The sequence below is a fragment of the Chrysemys picta genome, chromosome 21 (assembly GCF_011386835.1).
Source record: "Chrysemys picta bellii isolate R12L10 chromosome 21, ASM1138683v2, whole genome shotgun sequence".
Taxonomy (NCBI): Eukaryota; Metazoa; Chordata; order Testudines; family Emydidae; genus Chrysemys; species Chrysemys picta.
Window position 1 is genome coordinate 134,618 of NC_088811.1, and position 15,500 is coordinate 150,117.

General features: G+C 45.9%; 1 protein-coding gene across 3 annotated transcripts in view; it reads left to right on the forward strand.

Annotated features, from left to right (window-relative positions):
• The first annotated feature begins 1,655 nt into the window (after positions 1 to 1,655).
• ERRFI1 (ERBB receptor feedback inhibitor 1) overlaps positions 1,656 to 15,500 on the forward strand; it is an 86,525-nt gene continuing 72,680 nt past the window's right edge. Inside the window, exons 1-2 of one of the 3 annotated variants that reach the window (XM_065575141.1) lie at positions 1,656 to 1,875; positions 9,253 to 9,361. The gene's annotated coding sequence lies outside the window, so the exon portion shown is untranslated. Of the gene's footprint in view, positions 1,876 to 5,816; positions 5,960 to 9,252; positions 9,362 to 15,500 lie in introns of those variants that run through there. The other 2 variants (XM_065575140.1, XM_065575142.1) reach the window with 2 other exon arrangements.

Sequence of the window (15,500 nt, forward strand, 5' to 3'; positions counted from 1 at the left end):
AGAGAGAGAGAGAGAGAGAGAGAGAGAGAGTGCTGTGCAGAGAGCCCAGGGAGGGAGGCGAGGGCTGATGTCGGAGTTCCCCCGCCCCCTACCTCAGGACTGGCTTCTTCCTGCTGCTGCCTGAATTTACAAGACAGCATGCTGACACACACTCTGTCCCCCAAAACACAGTCTCTCCCCCCCTCATACATACATACGCACACCTGTCACACAACCTTCCCTCCACCCCCACCCCTTCAGTTGAAAAGCAGCTGGCAATGTAGTAGAATGCCCCTGGAACAACGGGATTGGGAAACCTGCATCATGTGATACTGTGCCTGCCCTATGAGGCCTTGCAAACCCTTCCCAAAGCGCCCTGCGTCCAGTTGCACAGTGGGATAGCTACCACAATGCACTGCTGTCTTTGCCGTTGCAAGAGCTGCTAATGTGGCTGTGCTCCAACATCACACAGAGCACAGTGTGGACATGAACAACGGTTTAATTCCAGCGTTTTAATAAAAGTGGTATAATTTGTGGCGCAGAAACTTGCCAGTGTAGACATACCCTCAGAGATCTTCTGACACCTCAATGTGACTGGAACCACACATGCTTCTTTCTGTGCTAGAACAACTCTGAGTACAGTCTGCACTTCACTTTCTCCCCTTCTGGATTGAGATATTGAAGCTACGTTTCATTTGAGCATGCTGCCCCTTTTGGAAAGGTTGTACATAGGATCACAACATGGAATATACCATTTTTCCACACGATTTTTTTCTCTCAATCTCCTAAACTTTGAGCCTTAAAGATTCACAAGTGTCTTCAGGCCTCCTGGTGTAATTATGCCTGTGACACTTGGGGGTCAACCCAGACTAGTAAGGGGTTCTGTCACTCCCTTACTGTGCAACTCTGGGTGCCTTCAATATGCTATGCTGATGTGGCTCAGCACTAACAGCCAGAAAACAAGCATGCAGGTCATACCCTGGCTTTCACCACCTGGTTACTTTTTCAGAGTGACCCCAAAACCTTCAGAGTCCTGAATTTCCCCCAAACCACCTGCCCATGTGACCATCTGCTGAGGTTCCCAGAATTGTGAACTAGTCTCAGCCTCAGCAAGTAAGAGTTTTGCTGTGTAGCAACTCCCTGCCACATCAACTTCTCTGCCTTGTCAGTAAACCCTTCAGGACTCTGCCCATCCAAACCTTGCCTTGCAGGTAACAAACAGTGAACCCCAACTCCCGAGTGTCCCAGAGATGTCTCCTTGTAGTGGCCAGCCCTCTCCTGGAAAACTCACAGAAATTAAGTTTGTTGCCCCTTAAATTAATGATCTTCAGTGTGTAGTCTATTTAAACTGGGGTTTGACAAACACTCATTTCAATTACAGCATTGAACTGGTTTATGGTAAAAGTAAAACAAGTGTATTTAACAAAAGGACATAGGATTAAGTGATACCAAGTATAAGGAATAAAGATAGAAAGGATTACAAGCAAACAAAAGTAACAAAATATGCTTCTAAGACTAAAACATAATTTCAGCAAGTTACAATCTTTGCCTAAGAAGATTTCTCATCTAAACTCAGTATCCAGAGACTTCAATCCCCTGGGTTGAAAGATCAAAGGTTCTGTGATTTCACAAGCTCTTGTCCCTTCCACTTTTTGCCTCTTTGATATCGCTCCAACGTTCATTGTCTCTGTTTCAAGAGGAAAGGAAGCTTCCTGCTGTTCTTCCTTTCCTATGGACCTTAATCCCCCTGCTGATTCATATGAAAATTGGGCTTCCGTTGTTTTGATTCCACACGGATTAATTTACATTGGAGACAGGTAGATAGCTGCCTTCTCTCCTGTCTGAGAGAGAACCTGTTTCTCCCTGTGTATGGTCAGCCTTTAAAGCGTAATATCGGTGAGTAGCCACAATTCCTCCTATCGTGTTAATGCAGACATTTCACAATTATCTCAATCAGCAGTGTGTCACTAGCTTTCATAAAAGACCATACTTGATACACATCTATATGGCAATGTTGCTTCAATTGCTTATCATTTGAAGTTCTACCCTCTGCATTTACAGTTAAGAGGCTATCTCCCCCCAGTTACTAGTCTGATGGTTTTGTTTACCTTTTATGTAAATGTACCTTTATTGTCTCTGCCTGTTGACCAGGCTGGTCAGACAAGCCAAAACCCATTCCTTTGCCAAAGCAGATTGTGCTTATGTATTGCTTGCCAAACACATTTTAAGAACATAATTCTTTGTACACATCACATATATACAGCACATAAGAATATTAATGATCAATGAGTTATTAGTTTTCTAATGATATATTACATGCAACTTTTTGAGTGTAAGGAGTATGTCAGACCTGACAAGAATTGTTGTCAGAGTAATGAACCACAAATGAGTCTCTGTGTCACAATACCCTTAAACGCTCCAAGAATAGGGTCTTCCCCTTCTTTGAATTACTGCCTAGATTATCCAGGATTTTCCACTCTCCTCCTGTTGAGCTGCCAGCCAAGGCACCTCAACCTCATTTGTCTGATCTTCACTCAAAATCAAGTGCCAACCAGCTGGCCATAAAGTACTCTAAAATTCTCCAAATGTCATCTGCCTTTCAACCTGAGCAGCCTCCAAACCCATTGGTGCCCCAGCCTTCAAGTCCGAGCAGCCCTTAAAGGGCCACAGCCATCCAGCCAGCAGCAGCCATTTGTTCTAGGCAAAAGTTTTAGATGAAAGGTGTTTACCCCATATTCTGAGCATTGTAAAATTGTCTAAAAATAGTGGTAGAGGATGAGGGACTCGCCTTTCATCTCTGGAGAATGGTTCAATTCTTGGCTCAGATCACAAAAGAAGTGAGTTTGGGGGAGGGGGGTCTCATCCTTGTGTCTACAGTACATTAATCCAGATCACCCTACTGCCTAGTTTGAATGGCAGTCCGCTCAATAGAGTCCATGGACTGGGTTATCCGGGAGGGCTGCAGATGAGGATTGACAGGTATTGGCAGAATGCAGAAGGGCCCCAAGACTGGAATAGCAGGAGTCTGTGGTTTAGGATTGAAGGGCATTGGCTAAGTTGTTTGCAGAGGGAGATATGGGCTAAAATAGGGAACCTGGATAGAGGGGCATTGGCAAAGGTATGTGTCTGGGGAGGCTGAGAGTCAGTATTGAAGGACATCAGCAGAACTGGGGCACAATACTTGTCTAAACTCTTTCTCATAGTGTAGTACAAAATGTAGAGGTTTACACTAGGTTCTCTGCGGTTATACTTCAGTGATAGCTCTCTGGCATTGCTATACAAAAACGGTTTCATTTGTTCTTTTTTTGATTATTGGGTATATTTTGAACAGAATGAACCTTTGTCCCTTTGTGGTGTTTTTTTTTTTTTGGCAAATTGCATGGGTCACTAATCACAAAAGAGCACTATGAAATGCAGTCTGGCGTTTTGTTAATGATACACCATATATTTGTTCACTCTCTTTAATCACATGATCTGTTGCTCTATAGAATATCCTGTCTGTCCGGCCTAAACCAGTTTGGAGGGGAAGGTATTTTGGACTCAATCCAGATATATACTGTATGTTTTGGTTTGGAAATTGTTTGTCAGTTCTAAACCGGTTGGTACAGTTCATTTTAACTTTTATTTACTGTATTCTCAACATTGTCTTCACTGCAATAATATTTCATCCCCAAATTTATGTTAAATAGACCACTGAGTGGCATAACTTGAGCTATACACCCAGGATATATGGTTTGGGGGTATTTCTGGCTACTAAAAATTTGTTCTAAACCTCTCAGATTTATAATACACAATATTTGAGAGGGGTGGAACATGTTATGAGAAAAATTAACACCAATTTACTAATGCTGCAAATGGCTCGCATAAGGTAATGTTGCCAAATGAACTGATAACTGTCACATCAATGATGGGCCTTATTATCCATACACCTATATCTGGTCATTGTACACACTGTACGCTACTGCAGTGAGAGAAGGGAGTATTCAGAATAATATAGGATCACCTATGTGTTTTCCTCCAGCTCATTCATGTTTTCACAAACTACCGCAGATCATTATTCATCTTGGTCATTCCCTTTCTTTGATATTTTTTTTTACATCCAAAAATTCCTTAGCATCATAATTAAGTAAGACATATTAGTACAGAAGGAGTGTATCACAAAGATTGGAATTGAGCCCATCGAGTTAACATTTTTCCTCCTAACCTGTGTAGTCCATAGATAATGAAAAATGTGTACCTGCATATATGATACCAAATTTTCTCTAGATTTCCAAATCTCAGCCATGCCTCATGATTCCCCAGGAACTCAAAAGTTCGATTTTTTAAAAAAACTAAGAAGGATCATTACTGGGAATTCTAAAGATGTTAACAACATTTGGCAGTTAAGATTTCTGAGCAGTCGCAATTCTGTTAATAGTCTAAGAAAATTTGGTTCCAATTTCCAAGTCTCTTGTGAAGTCTCATTGTGCAGCCCATCCAGGATCTCCGTAGAGGTGTTCCGTGCTAGAGTTATTTCAGTTGGCAGCATGACATTCAAGGGCACTTCACAGAACCCAGGGGCTCTTTCGGAGATTACTGTTGAGATTCTGTGCTGCACTTGTAAAAGACTTAGCACAGAACGCGCAGTTCAGGAGGAGGGGAAGAGTGGGGTTGAAGTAGCTTTAAACCACCTTTGTAACCTCCCTTCCAGTTCTGGGCTGCTCTGGGGACTCGCACAGCCCCGAGCAAAACTTAGGGCTGCCAAAGTTATCCAGCCTGTTCCTGGCTGTCTATAGGACACAGTATTGCACAGAGTCTCCACAGGACTATCTGCAGACCCTCCCACAGATGTAACCCTCTCCCCTCAGACATGTTCCCTGCATACCACCTGTGCTGGGGAAGGGTGGAGTCCTTGAAAGACATCCTGCAGCTGTCTTCTCAGTTCCTATGCTGGGGGAACTCTTTCCTGGTGTATCAAAGGCTTTTCTACCCCCTTTACATCTCTCCAGCTGTCTTACCCAGCACACAGATACACAGTGAGGTTGAGAATCTCACCCCAACTCTGATTTTGCAAACTCCAATTTTACAAACAATAATAATTTTTTAAAATGCCTCAGTCACTTTGCCCTATAATCTGCCACTGCCAAAGGAAGCCCGGAGCCTGGGCTGCCAGGTGGACGGGGGAAGCAGTGCTGGGTGGGGGAAGTCCCCTCTCCCCAGCGGCCCCTGACCAGCAGCCATGGGATGGGGGAAGCCCCCTTCCTCTACAGCGCTCCCCAACCCTGACCCCGTCCCCCGCCACAGCCGTGGGACAGGGGAAGCCTCCCTCCCCCAGCAGCGCCTGACTCCATCCCCAGCAGCAGCCGTGGGATGAGGGGCTCCAGCGGCCCCCAACCCCATCCCTGGCAGACAGTGCGGGACAGGGGAAGCCCCCCAGCAGTGGCCCCCAACCCTATCCCTGGCAGAATCTGCAGGGGGGCAGAGCAAGCCCGCGTGCCCCAACTGCTCTCCAGCAGAAGCATGAAGTGGGCAAGGCGGGAGAAGCCCCAGCGCCCCAACCCTGGTCCCCCGCAGAAGCACGGGGGTGACAGGGGAAGCTCCAGTATCTGGACCCCGCTGCGGCCCTAGGACTGGAAGAGCTCTCACTCCCCACTGAAGTCCCGGGGCCGGGGCATGAGGAGAGAGCTTCTCTGGTCTTGGGGCTGCAGTGGGGTGGGTGGGGGCGTGGAATGGGGAAGACCCTGGGTGGAACAGGGGCGGGCCCTGGGGAAGGGGCAGAAAGGGGTGCGGCTGTAGGCACTTGAAAGACCATGGACAAAACTACCAGTTTCAAGGACTTTACCTCCTGTCTCCAAGGAAGCAGCAAGCTGTTTTCCCAGGAGACTAAAGAGTTCAAAGCCTCTGAGGATGGAGAGTTACATGTCCAAAGCTGTCTAGTGGGACATGCTGACACAGAGGGAGACTCTGCAAAGAAATTGGGCCTTCCCAGATCCAGAGAATGGTAAGCCTTAGGATAAAGCTAGATATTCATACAGTCTGTTTTATTGTGTTTAAGAGATATTTTGTCTTAAATGCTTTTGTCCTAAATAAATGGTACTTTGATTACTACCATCATTGCCCCAAAAGGAACAGAACTGCAGCTTCTGAGCCTAAGTCAAACCTGCTGAGACTTTCGTGGTTCGTACCAGGGGAGTGCCAGGCATGGTCAGTCTGAAAGTGAGGGAATCACATGATTCCATGCTGAGCCAGGTGATGGTTTGAGTCATGAGACCGGAAAAGGTGGTGCTCTCGATCGGACCCCCAGAAGGAGTCAGAGCTACAGGTACAGTTATCCCAATAACTGTGACAGCACATTTTTAGGGCTGAAGTCTAACTGCTTCCACAGTTTACTCTGGAGTCAAACCTCGTGGTAATGTTGGTGACTTAAAAATTCACTCATAATACTCTATATTGAAAATTAAGTAAGTACTTGAGAGTCCTTCTGCTCTCTGACTGTGAGAGATCTGCACATCCCATGTAACAATTCTACTTCGTACAGGACATTACCAGGGACCCAACAACACGCTACTTGTGTTTCTGACTAGATGCAGGTCTTGCCCTCTGCAGGGCATGGCTTTCTTCTGCAGCAGATCCATTAGCATTGCCAGTGAAGAGGATTTATGCAGGGAGAGACGAGACTAGCATTCATCCCACAATAAGGCCGATTGTCCCAGGCTACCACATTCAGTTAAATGTTTACTTTTTTGTTTCACAACTGAACAGGAAGTGAAAGGTCAGAGAGGCCCAAATGCAGTGCAATGCCTTTTTCATTCATCTATTCACCTCTGGCCAAGACTCCAGCAGGAGACCATTGCTTTCCAGTCTTTTCCAGGAGGCTGACGCACCAGATAGTAAATTAACACTCAGACAGTTATTCCAGCCTAGTTTTGCACTCCTGTAGAAATCTCAGAAATCTGAAACTATTCTGACAAGATTATATAAAGAGGAATTATGGGAATATTTTTTCAATCCTTCCCCTTTTTAGCCGGGCCTCAGGGTTTGTTAATGGAGAAACTCTGACCTCTTGGAATTGCCCCTCAGGGCTGACCTTTTGGCCACACTTGAAAAAACTTTTTTAGCAAAGATAAAAGCTATTAACATGCAAAGCTTTCCACAACCCGAGATAAAACTTTCCCCTGGCCAGTCACAATGGTTAAAATTGTACCCACAGAAATTCAGACTCCTTCCCAGTGGAATTTACAAACATCTACCAAGTGCAAGTGAGACCAGCAATAGAGGCTCAATGGGAATGGGACTCCATGGCCTACCCACTGGTTATGAGATAATTAATTGCTTTTTGCTCCTGCAGAACTTGAAACATTCATCAAGCTGCCTATTTGTTTGTGAGCAAAGCCAAACTGCTTGGACAACTAGTCTAGTCACATGGATCAGAAAGAGCACTCTCTCTCTCTCTCTCTCTCCCAACTGAACTCAGATAAGAGAGAAAATAATTTAATTTAGTTTACTGATGACCTCCCAGCATGGTTGGTAAGGTGTTTCCGAGGGAGGATATACAGTATACCTCTACCTCGATATAACACTGTCTTCGGGAGCCAAAAAATCTTACCGTGTCATAGGTGAAACCGCGTTATATTGAACTTGCTTTGATCCACCGGAGTGTGCAGCCCCGCCCCCCTGGAGCACTGCTTTACCGCGTTATATCTGAATTCGTGTTCTATCGGGTTGCGTTATATCGAGGTAGCGGTGTATGTAGTTATTAGACAGACTGGGACTGTGTAATTTCTAGTAGTGATTCTCCAGCAATTTGAAAACACATGGTTCAGCATGGTGGTGAGAACCCAGACTGTATAGTGTGGCTGTGAATGACTGTATGGGGTAGACAGGAGGAAGAAAAATATAATTTATCATTTGTAAATGTGCTGTACAAAAGAGAGTATCAGTAAAAATTTAAATGTGATGATTAACTTGCAGCTGGGCTCTACAGAGACCAAAAGGAACCTTCCATTCACCTTCAGTTAACTTAGTTTAGCTGAAGTACAGGAGACAACTTTCAGATTTTGCCAGTGTGTGGAATGTCCTGAATCACAAAGAGGCAGCAAGGGAGAAGTACCAGTCCCAGTCTTCTGCATCTGTCATCATTAAGTTATGCAATATACTTTTTTTTTGGCCGGGGGGGGGGGGGGGCGTGTTATTAAAAATCTCAACTGAGCCATCTGTCTGGAGTAATAAACAGAAGCAGGAACTGATTTTTGAGGATCCCAAACCTTCTGTGTTAGGCAGGACAAGAAATTTGTTCTTTGCTCTGTGATGCTCTCAGTAGGGAGTTCAACTCTGGTGAAACCTGGACTAATTCCTTGATCATAGTCTGAGTGGGGCATTGCCTCAGGATAGAGGTTGCTATAATCTATTATAACTAGAATGTATTAGTGCCGTCATTTGCACTCTTCTCCAAGGGCCCACTTGTGTCTCACTGAAGCTGGGTATTAACCGGGGCAGGGCCAACCCTATGGGTGGGTGATGTGTGTGACTGCCCAGAGCGCCATGGTCAGGGGATGCTGTTGAGTGCCGCAAGCTGGTGGGCCTATGAATGCAAGTGAGCTTAGGGCTGGAGCACCTGGCCAGCTAGGTGGGGGGCTGGTGATACCACCTGGAGCTGCCAGCCTGGTGGGGAAGTGCAGGCAGCAGGGCTTGCCCTGGCGGAGCCAGCAGCCCAGTCCCTGGTCCCCCCTTCCTGTGGGCATGGGTGGTGGCCATGCATCTGCTTTCCTCCAGGTAGGTGGTCAAGGGGTATATGGATGGGGAGCAGAAATTCTTCCCTGTGCAGCCTGGCCAGGCTCTGAGGCCAGGTGCTGGTCCTCCCTGTGCTGCACGCTGCTGTTCTCAAACTCGCAGGAAGGCACCAAAATACAAGTTCACCCGTAAGGCCGACCAGGAGCGTGAGAACTAAGGGTGCTTTGAAGCTTCCACCCATTGACATTCCAGACAGGAGGAACAGGAATTGAAAGTCTCCTGTACATCCCCTGGCCAATAAAGCTGTCCTTCCTCAGACATCCAGTGCAAGGCAGTTCAGGAATCAGTCAGTTGCAGGATCCCAAGAAATCAGGATGCCAGTAACTGATATCAGACCTCTCCAGTTTGGGGAATTTGATCTATTTGACAGAGCATATCCCTTCACCGCTCAAAGTGGGGTTATTGCTGTATACATAAAGAGAAATTCTGAAATTGGAAGATGAAAACTCTCACTCACATGATAGAACCATAATGGAACCATTGTTTTTGTTTGTTCTGTGACAGATTTAAGTCTTGGAGGCCACACACATGCAGGGAAATGACCAGTGCATAATTCTGAGTCTACAGACATAGTCGGATCCTGGTCCCATTGAAGTTGGTGAAAGAATTACAGGTCTGTCTCATCTTACACTGGGGTTATATTCCGCAGTCAGCGCCTAAAGCGAAAATCACATATAGTCAAAATTACATTGAGTGTAATGGCGGGCGAAATCACCCACACTACAGAAACAGTATTTAAATTGTTATTTTTCTCTTTGTTTTTTGTTTTGTTTTTGCCGACCATGTAAAGCTGAAATCGCACATGTTAAATGCGCCTAAGATGCGACAGACCTGTACCATTAACTTCCATGTCGTCAGGATTTGGCACACAACTGGTAAAATTACAAGCTTCTTGAGGGTTGTGTTCAGGGATTGCTCAGTTCTGAAATAGGCAAGATGTGCAAATTAAGCATATGTACAAAACTACTTGGTTTGGGAGTTAGGGGCATCTCCCTCTTGCAGGTTTGTATCTAATGGCTCCTGGCCAGTCATGCTGGGTTCCTCCAGCTTTCATGTTCCTCTCCAAGCCCTCAGCCCCTGTCTCTTGTTAGAATTTGTAAGCAGACTGTTTCTCTGCAGAGAGACCTGACTCCTCTCCAGTATGCTGGGCTCAGCTCAGCTCAGGTCCTTCCCACTTTCCTCAGAAAGGAAATGATGATGAGCCAGGCTAGGCTACCATGCACACCTGCAGCTTACTCAGGGCTGGTGCTTCCACTAGGCGACCCTAGGCGGTCGCCTAGGGCGGCAGGATTTGGGGGGCGGCATTTAGCCATCCTCGGCGGAAATTTGGCGGCGGGGGATCCTTCTGCTCCGGGTCTTCAGCGGAAATTCGGCGGCGGGTCCTTCACTCGCTCTGGGACCCACCACTGAATGCTCAGAGGAGGAGTGCTGCCGCCTAGGGCGGCAAAAACCCTGGCGCTCCTCCTGAGCTTACTGCAAAATAAGCTTTGCTGCTCAGTTCAGTGGGGAAGAAAATCATCTTTGACCTTCTATAAATATTTTGGCAAAGCAGCTCTCCTGAGACAAGATTTGTCTTTCCAAGTCAATATTACCATGTGGGCAAAGACAACACCTCTTCCTTTATTCATAAAGTTTTTATGTTCTGTGTGCTAAGCTGTCTTTGAGGCCTGAAAAGAACAACGCTGCATTTTTATAACACTTTTCATTTGAGGATATCAAAGTGGTTTAAAAACATATTAATGAACCATTTCAACCCCACTATATCACTCCCATTGTACAGACTGGGAAACTGAGATGCAGAGGCGTTAAGTGACCTGCATGAATGGTTTTTACATGATTGAATTTTTAGTCTTCCATTACTTAAAAAGGAACTAAGCTCATGTCACAAAGATGAAGCAATTGGGTTTGGAATTTACATTTTGCATCAAGGAGGTTATTGTCTCAGACTTGTTAAGTCTCTAAAGTTTGTGCACAACATGAAGTGTACATCTCAACTTTTCTCCAGCTGACTCAGAGAACCACCTGCCTGTGCCACAGTTAAACCATTCTCAGACAGCCAGTCCTAACTGATGACATAGGGATTTTACTAAACTAATCAAGAGATTTGGAAGGGACGCAGCCTTTCAGCTAGTACAGAATTTAAATGGAAATCTACATATTGCTCTTTAAAATATGCTCCCAGTAGTTTGTGCAAAAATTAGAAGGCCAAGCCCTCTGCTTTATGTACAGGGGTATGTTCAGTGTGACTGGCTGTATGTATAACAGTGCAGTGTAAATAATACATCAGAACTGAGTCACTTACAGCTCAGTGACACTGAATGAAAAAGGAATGCCTCTCAGGCTGGTCACGTTGCCTAATATGGATGGGCAGGTAGATGTTACTGCAAAAGGCAGCATCAATGACCCAGATGAGCTCCTCCCCATCAGGAAATTGTTCCTGATCTTCTGGACAAGACAAGAAAGGGGATTTGGGAATAATTTTCTCTGCAGAGTCATCTGTAGTAGAACAGAACAAGTATAAATTCAACTTTGTGAAGGATCTGCAGAAACCCCAAAGCGATCTAGCACAGGAATTCTCAAACTCATTTGAGATATTGTAAGGATTTTTCTCTCTCTAAGTGTGGTCCTCTATCTGAATCTATTTCTGATGGGATACCAAATCGAGAAAAGGTTTGTTCCAGTAAAACACGAGTGGTGGTCAAAGCCGTTGAATTTCTCGTAGGATAGGCCTCCATCCACCGTGTAAAGACATCTACCACTACTAGACAATACAGGTTACCCTTTTTGGACCGAGGGAGTGGCCCTATGAAATCAATTTGAAGGCGGTACCAGGGACTGTCCGCCAGATGGTGATACATGAGATGCTTGATGGGCCTGGTATCGATGTTGTTCTCCGCACACCGAAGACATGATCTAATATGATGAATTATTTCCTCCTTCATGTTAGGCTACCACGCCACTCTGGAAACCTATTCCAAAGTTTCGGATGCCGCATAGTGTCCCTGGCTATGAGCTAAAGTTACTAGTTCTTTTCGTAGACTTACTGGCATAACCAGTACAGGTAATTCACAGTTCGGTGATGTTGCTATAATCAGTCCATTTTTGTCCTTACATATATTATATTCTTGATGTTTCCCTGCTGTTAAAAGAGCTTGGAGATCTTTATCCTGTTTTTGCAGGATCAAGATGTCATGGCCTGCTGACACATCTGGGAACGGCATCTTAACTACAGCAGCTGCAATAGGGGTCTTATCCCATGTATATTCTGATCCTAGCCTAGCAGCTTGTTTTGCTAGCTGATCAGCCTGATTGTTAAGCATGGCCAGAACCGACCCCCCCTTTCGTATGGGCTTTTACTTTCAACAAGTAGGTATGACCCTCTCTTGATGAAGCTAACTGCCAAGCATGGTTTAAATAAGATGCATATTTGACAGACTTCCTATCTGTGGTGTTCATTCCTCTATTCTTCCAGATGGGAAGCCAGCTAGTAAGGGCTTGAACCACCCAACTAGAATCAGAACACAGACAGATATTTTCCTCATGTGCTACCTCAGACAATACTGCCAGTACCGCAATTAATTCTGCAGCTTGTGCTGACGGCGGCCTAACTGTACCCTGCAACACTTGCTGTGTCCCCTCCTTGATTGCAGCATACCCTGCAACAGGATGCCCTTCATGGTAATAAGCACTCCCATCAACTGCCCAGAGAGTTAACCCTTCTCCTTGTACTTCTTCCCAGGATGTTGCTAATAAGAATGGAGATAGTAAGTCTAAATCAGGATCTGGCAACGGACATTCATGCTCATCTCCTTCGGTAATCAGAGCATAGGGAAGAATTCCCATATGGGGGACCTTCTCAGTACGTATATCCCGACTGATCAGACTTAGAGTCCATCCCGCCAGCCGGGGTGAGGATACCCTGTCCTCATTAATTCTTCCAGAGATGACATATTTTACTGGAGTTTGGCATGTCCTCACCACAATGGGAGCTGTGCCAGTTAGATACTCCCAATGTGTTAGGGACCATACCAGGGTGAATACCTCGCGTTCACAAGCTGAAAACCTCGCTTCCACCTCACTGAGAGTTTTGGAACCATAGGCCACTAGTCTCAACTGGCCAGCTTGTTTTTGCAGCAAAACAGCTCCAATGCTTGCCGGAGTAGTTGCCAGGTGCAAGTAAAACGGCAGGCCTTGTTTTGGATAGGCTAGCGCTGGTGCAGCCGCTAGAGCCTTTTTAAGATCATTAAAAGCATTTTGTTCTTCTGTTTCCCACCACCAAGAGGCACCCTTTTTAAGGAGCTGATTTAAGGGCTTAGCAATTCCCGCATAGTTCTCGATGAATTCACGAGAAAACCCAGTTAATCCCAGAAACAACCGGAGAGCGGAAACATCTCTAGGGACTGGCAGTTTGGTAATAAGCTCTACTCTGTTCTTATTCGGGGACTTCCCTTCTTGACCCAAGATAATACCCAAATACGACACCGTTTGTTGGACCAGTTGTGCTTTTTCAGGGTTCACTTTAAATCTGGTGTTTTGAATCGCCTTTATAACTTCTTCAAGGGCAGATAGATTTTGTTCCCAAGTCTCTGTGGCTATTAGAATATCATCGGCGTAACTTAAGACGCTCCTACAACACTCCAATGCCTGACACATAGCATGCACCCGCTGGTGACAGATAGTGGGGCTGTTCTGAAACCCTTGGGGAATACGTGTGAATGTTAGTTTCTTCCCTTCAAAGGTAAAGGAGAATTTATGTTGGTCAGCCTCCCTGACCGGTATGCTAAAGAAAGCATTTGCAAAGTCCAGGACACTGAACCAGCGAGCACCTCCATCGATGGTTGCCATCAGCTCTTGGTATTTGGCTACCACTGGTGCTAAACATGGGGTTACCCTGTTTAATTCTCGATAATCTACAGTAAGCCTCCACGTATGGCCATCTGCTTTTCTTACTGGCCACATTGGGGAGTTACAGGGACTATTTACAACTTTTAACACACCTTGGTTTTCCAGTGACACTACTATCTTTTTGACACTGGGAATGGCTTCCTCTGGGAACTTATACTGTTTTAATGATCGGGGACCTGGTCCTGGAATACTGACCTCCCCTTTTACCAAACCACAGTGAAGCTTGTGCCTGGCGAAAGCATCTGGGTATTTAAGTAGAAGCTTTTCTACTTCAGGTTCTTGGGGCGGTGCACTATACCTCTCTGGGGCTTTTATAGCTGCTACTCGATGTGAAGCAGGAACAGTTGTTCCCACTTGGTCAGGACATTTTGAAGGTAGCAACTGGCAATTGGGCAAGTCAGTTATCACTTGTAACTGTTTTAAAAGATCATTGCCCAATATGCCAGTGCCCCCTAAATGGTGGATGCCAAACGAAGCTGTGACAGTGAAAGGTCCCACTGCACAACTAATTGGTACAGTAAATGGGATGGTGGTGGAATCCCCTCCTGCATACCCTTCCACAGTCTGTGAAAAGGCCACAGGATTTCGTCCCACCATGTTGTTTCCATCTTTGCAAAGAATGGACACCGCTGCCCCAGTGTCCACCAGAGCTTCTTGTTTTAGACTGCCAAATTCCCCTTTTGACAACTAGCGAAGTGACCGGTCTACCTCAGTGGTCGTTGTAAATACGGGCAGTATTAGGGGTGGCTAGGGAATTGGGCAAGCATCCTAATAGATCGGGCGGCCCATCCCCCTGTGGTTTCATGGCCCGCTGCTGATGGTTTACGAGCCGTCTCGTTAGCTCTGGAGTGGGAAGGCCATTGATATCCTGCTTGCGCTCGAACGCCAATAGTTGTCCCCACACCAGCCTATGAAAGGCCTTCCGATCATTTTCAGGTTGTCTTTGTGTTTGATATCGGGGTTGTTCCTTACGGAAACCCCTGTTGGACGGATATCCTTTCTGTTGGACGGATAGCTGGCCCTTTCTTTCCCATCTTTGGGCTACCACCCCCCTCCTGTTTGCCACTAATAACAGCTGCTATCCTTTTTCCTTTTGGATTAGAGAATGCACCCCTCTGCAACTCATAATCCTCCCTCAGTTTATTTTCTATTTCACGGATGGTAAGAGGGTAGTGATCAAAGGATCCTACCGCAATCCGAAGGGCTGGTGCTAACCCCTGGACCACGGAATCCTTGAATTCATGTGTAACCCAACCATTACCGCCCACTAATAGATATAAAAGTTTTTTCCTCCCCAAGTAGTGCTCCGGCCGTTCTTCTACCCTCTGTTGTTCTGAATAGAACTGACCTATTACACTACTTCTGGGATAAAAGAACTGGTACAGCCCCATGTACATTTGGATTGGAGTTTGCACGTTGGCTGCCTGGATCTCTATTGGGAGGCCCAAATACTCCTCTGGATGAATGCATTCTCTTATTAGAGCGGCTATGTCTCCCACTACCAGATTAGGGATGGCCGCTGCTCTGGCCATCCAATCCAAAACTGTTTCCCTAGTTAACAGGCCCAGTGATTTTCCCAGAGCACGCGCTTGTTCAGGGGAAAACACTTTGCTCTGTTGTCTCGTTTCTCCACCTTGGCCCTGCTGACCGTCTCAAGTCACCACAGTAGTGGTGATCGGAGCCAAGGGGAGTGGTGTGTCCATTGCCATAGGGCCTGATGGTACAGCCTCCCTCTTTGTAATATCTTTGTCTCGATGAAACTCGGGCATCCACCTGGGATTTCCATGGCTCTCCCTTTCACACTCATTCTCTGAGGAACTAAGCCTTTGAGGGAGAGGATCAGCTTG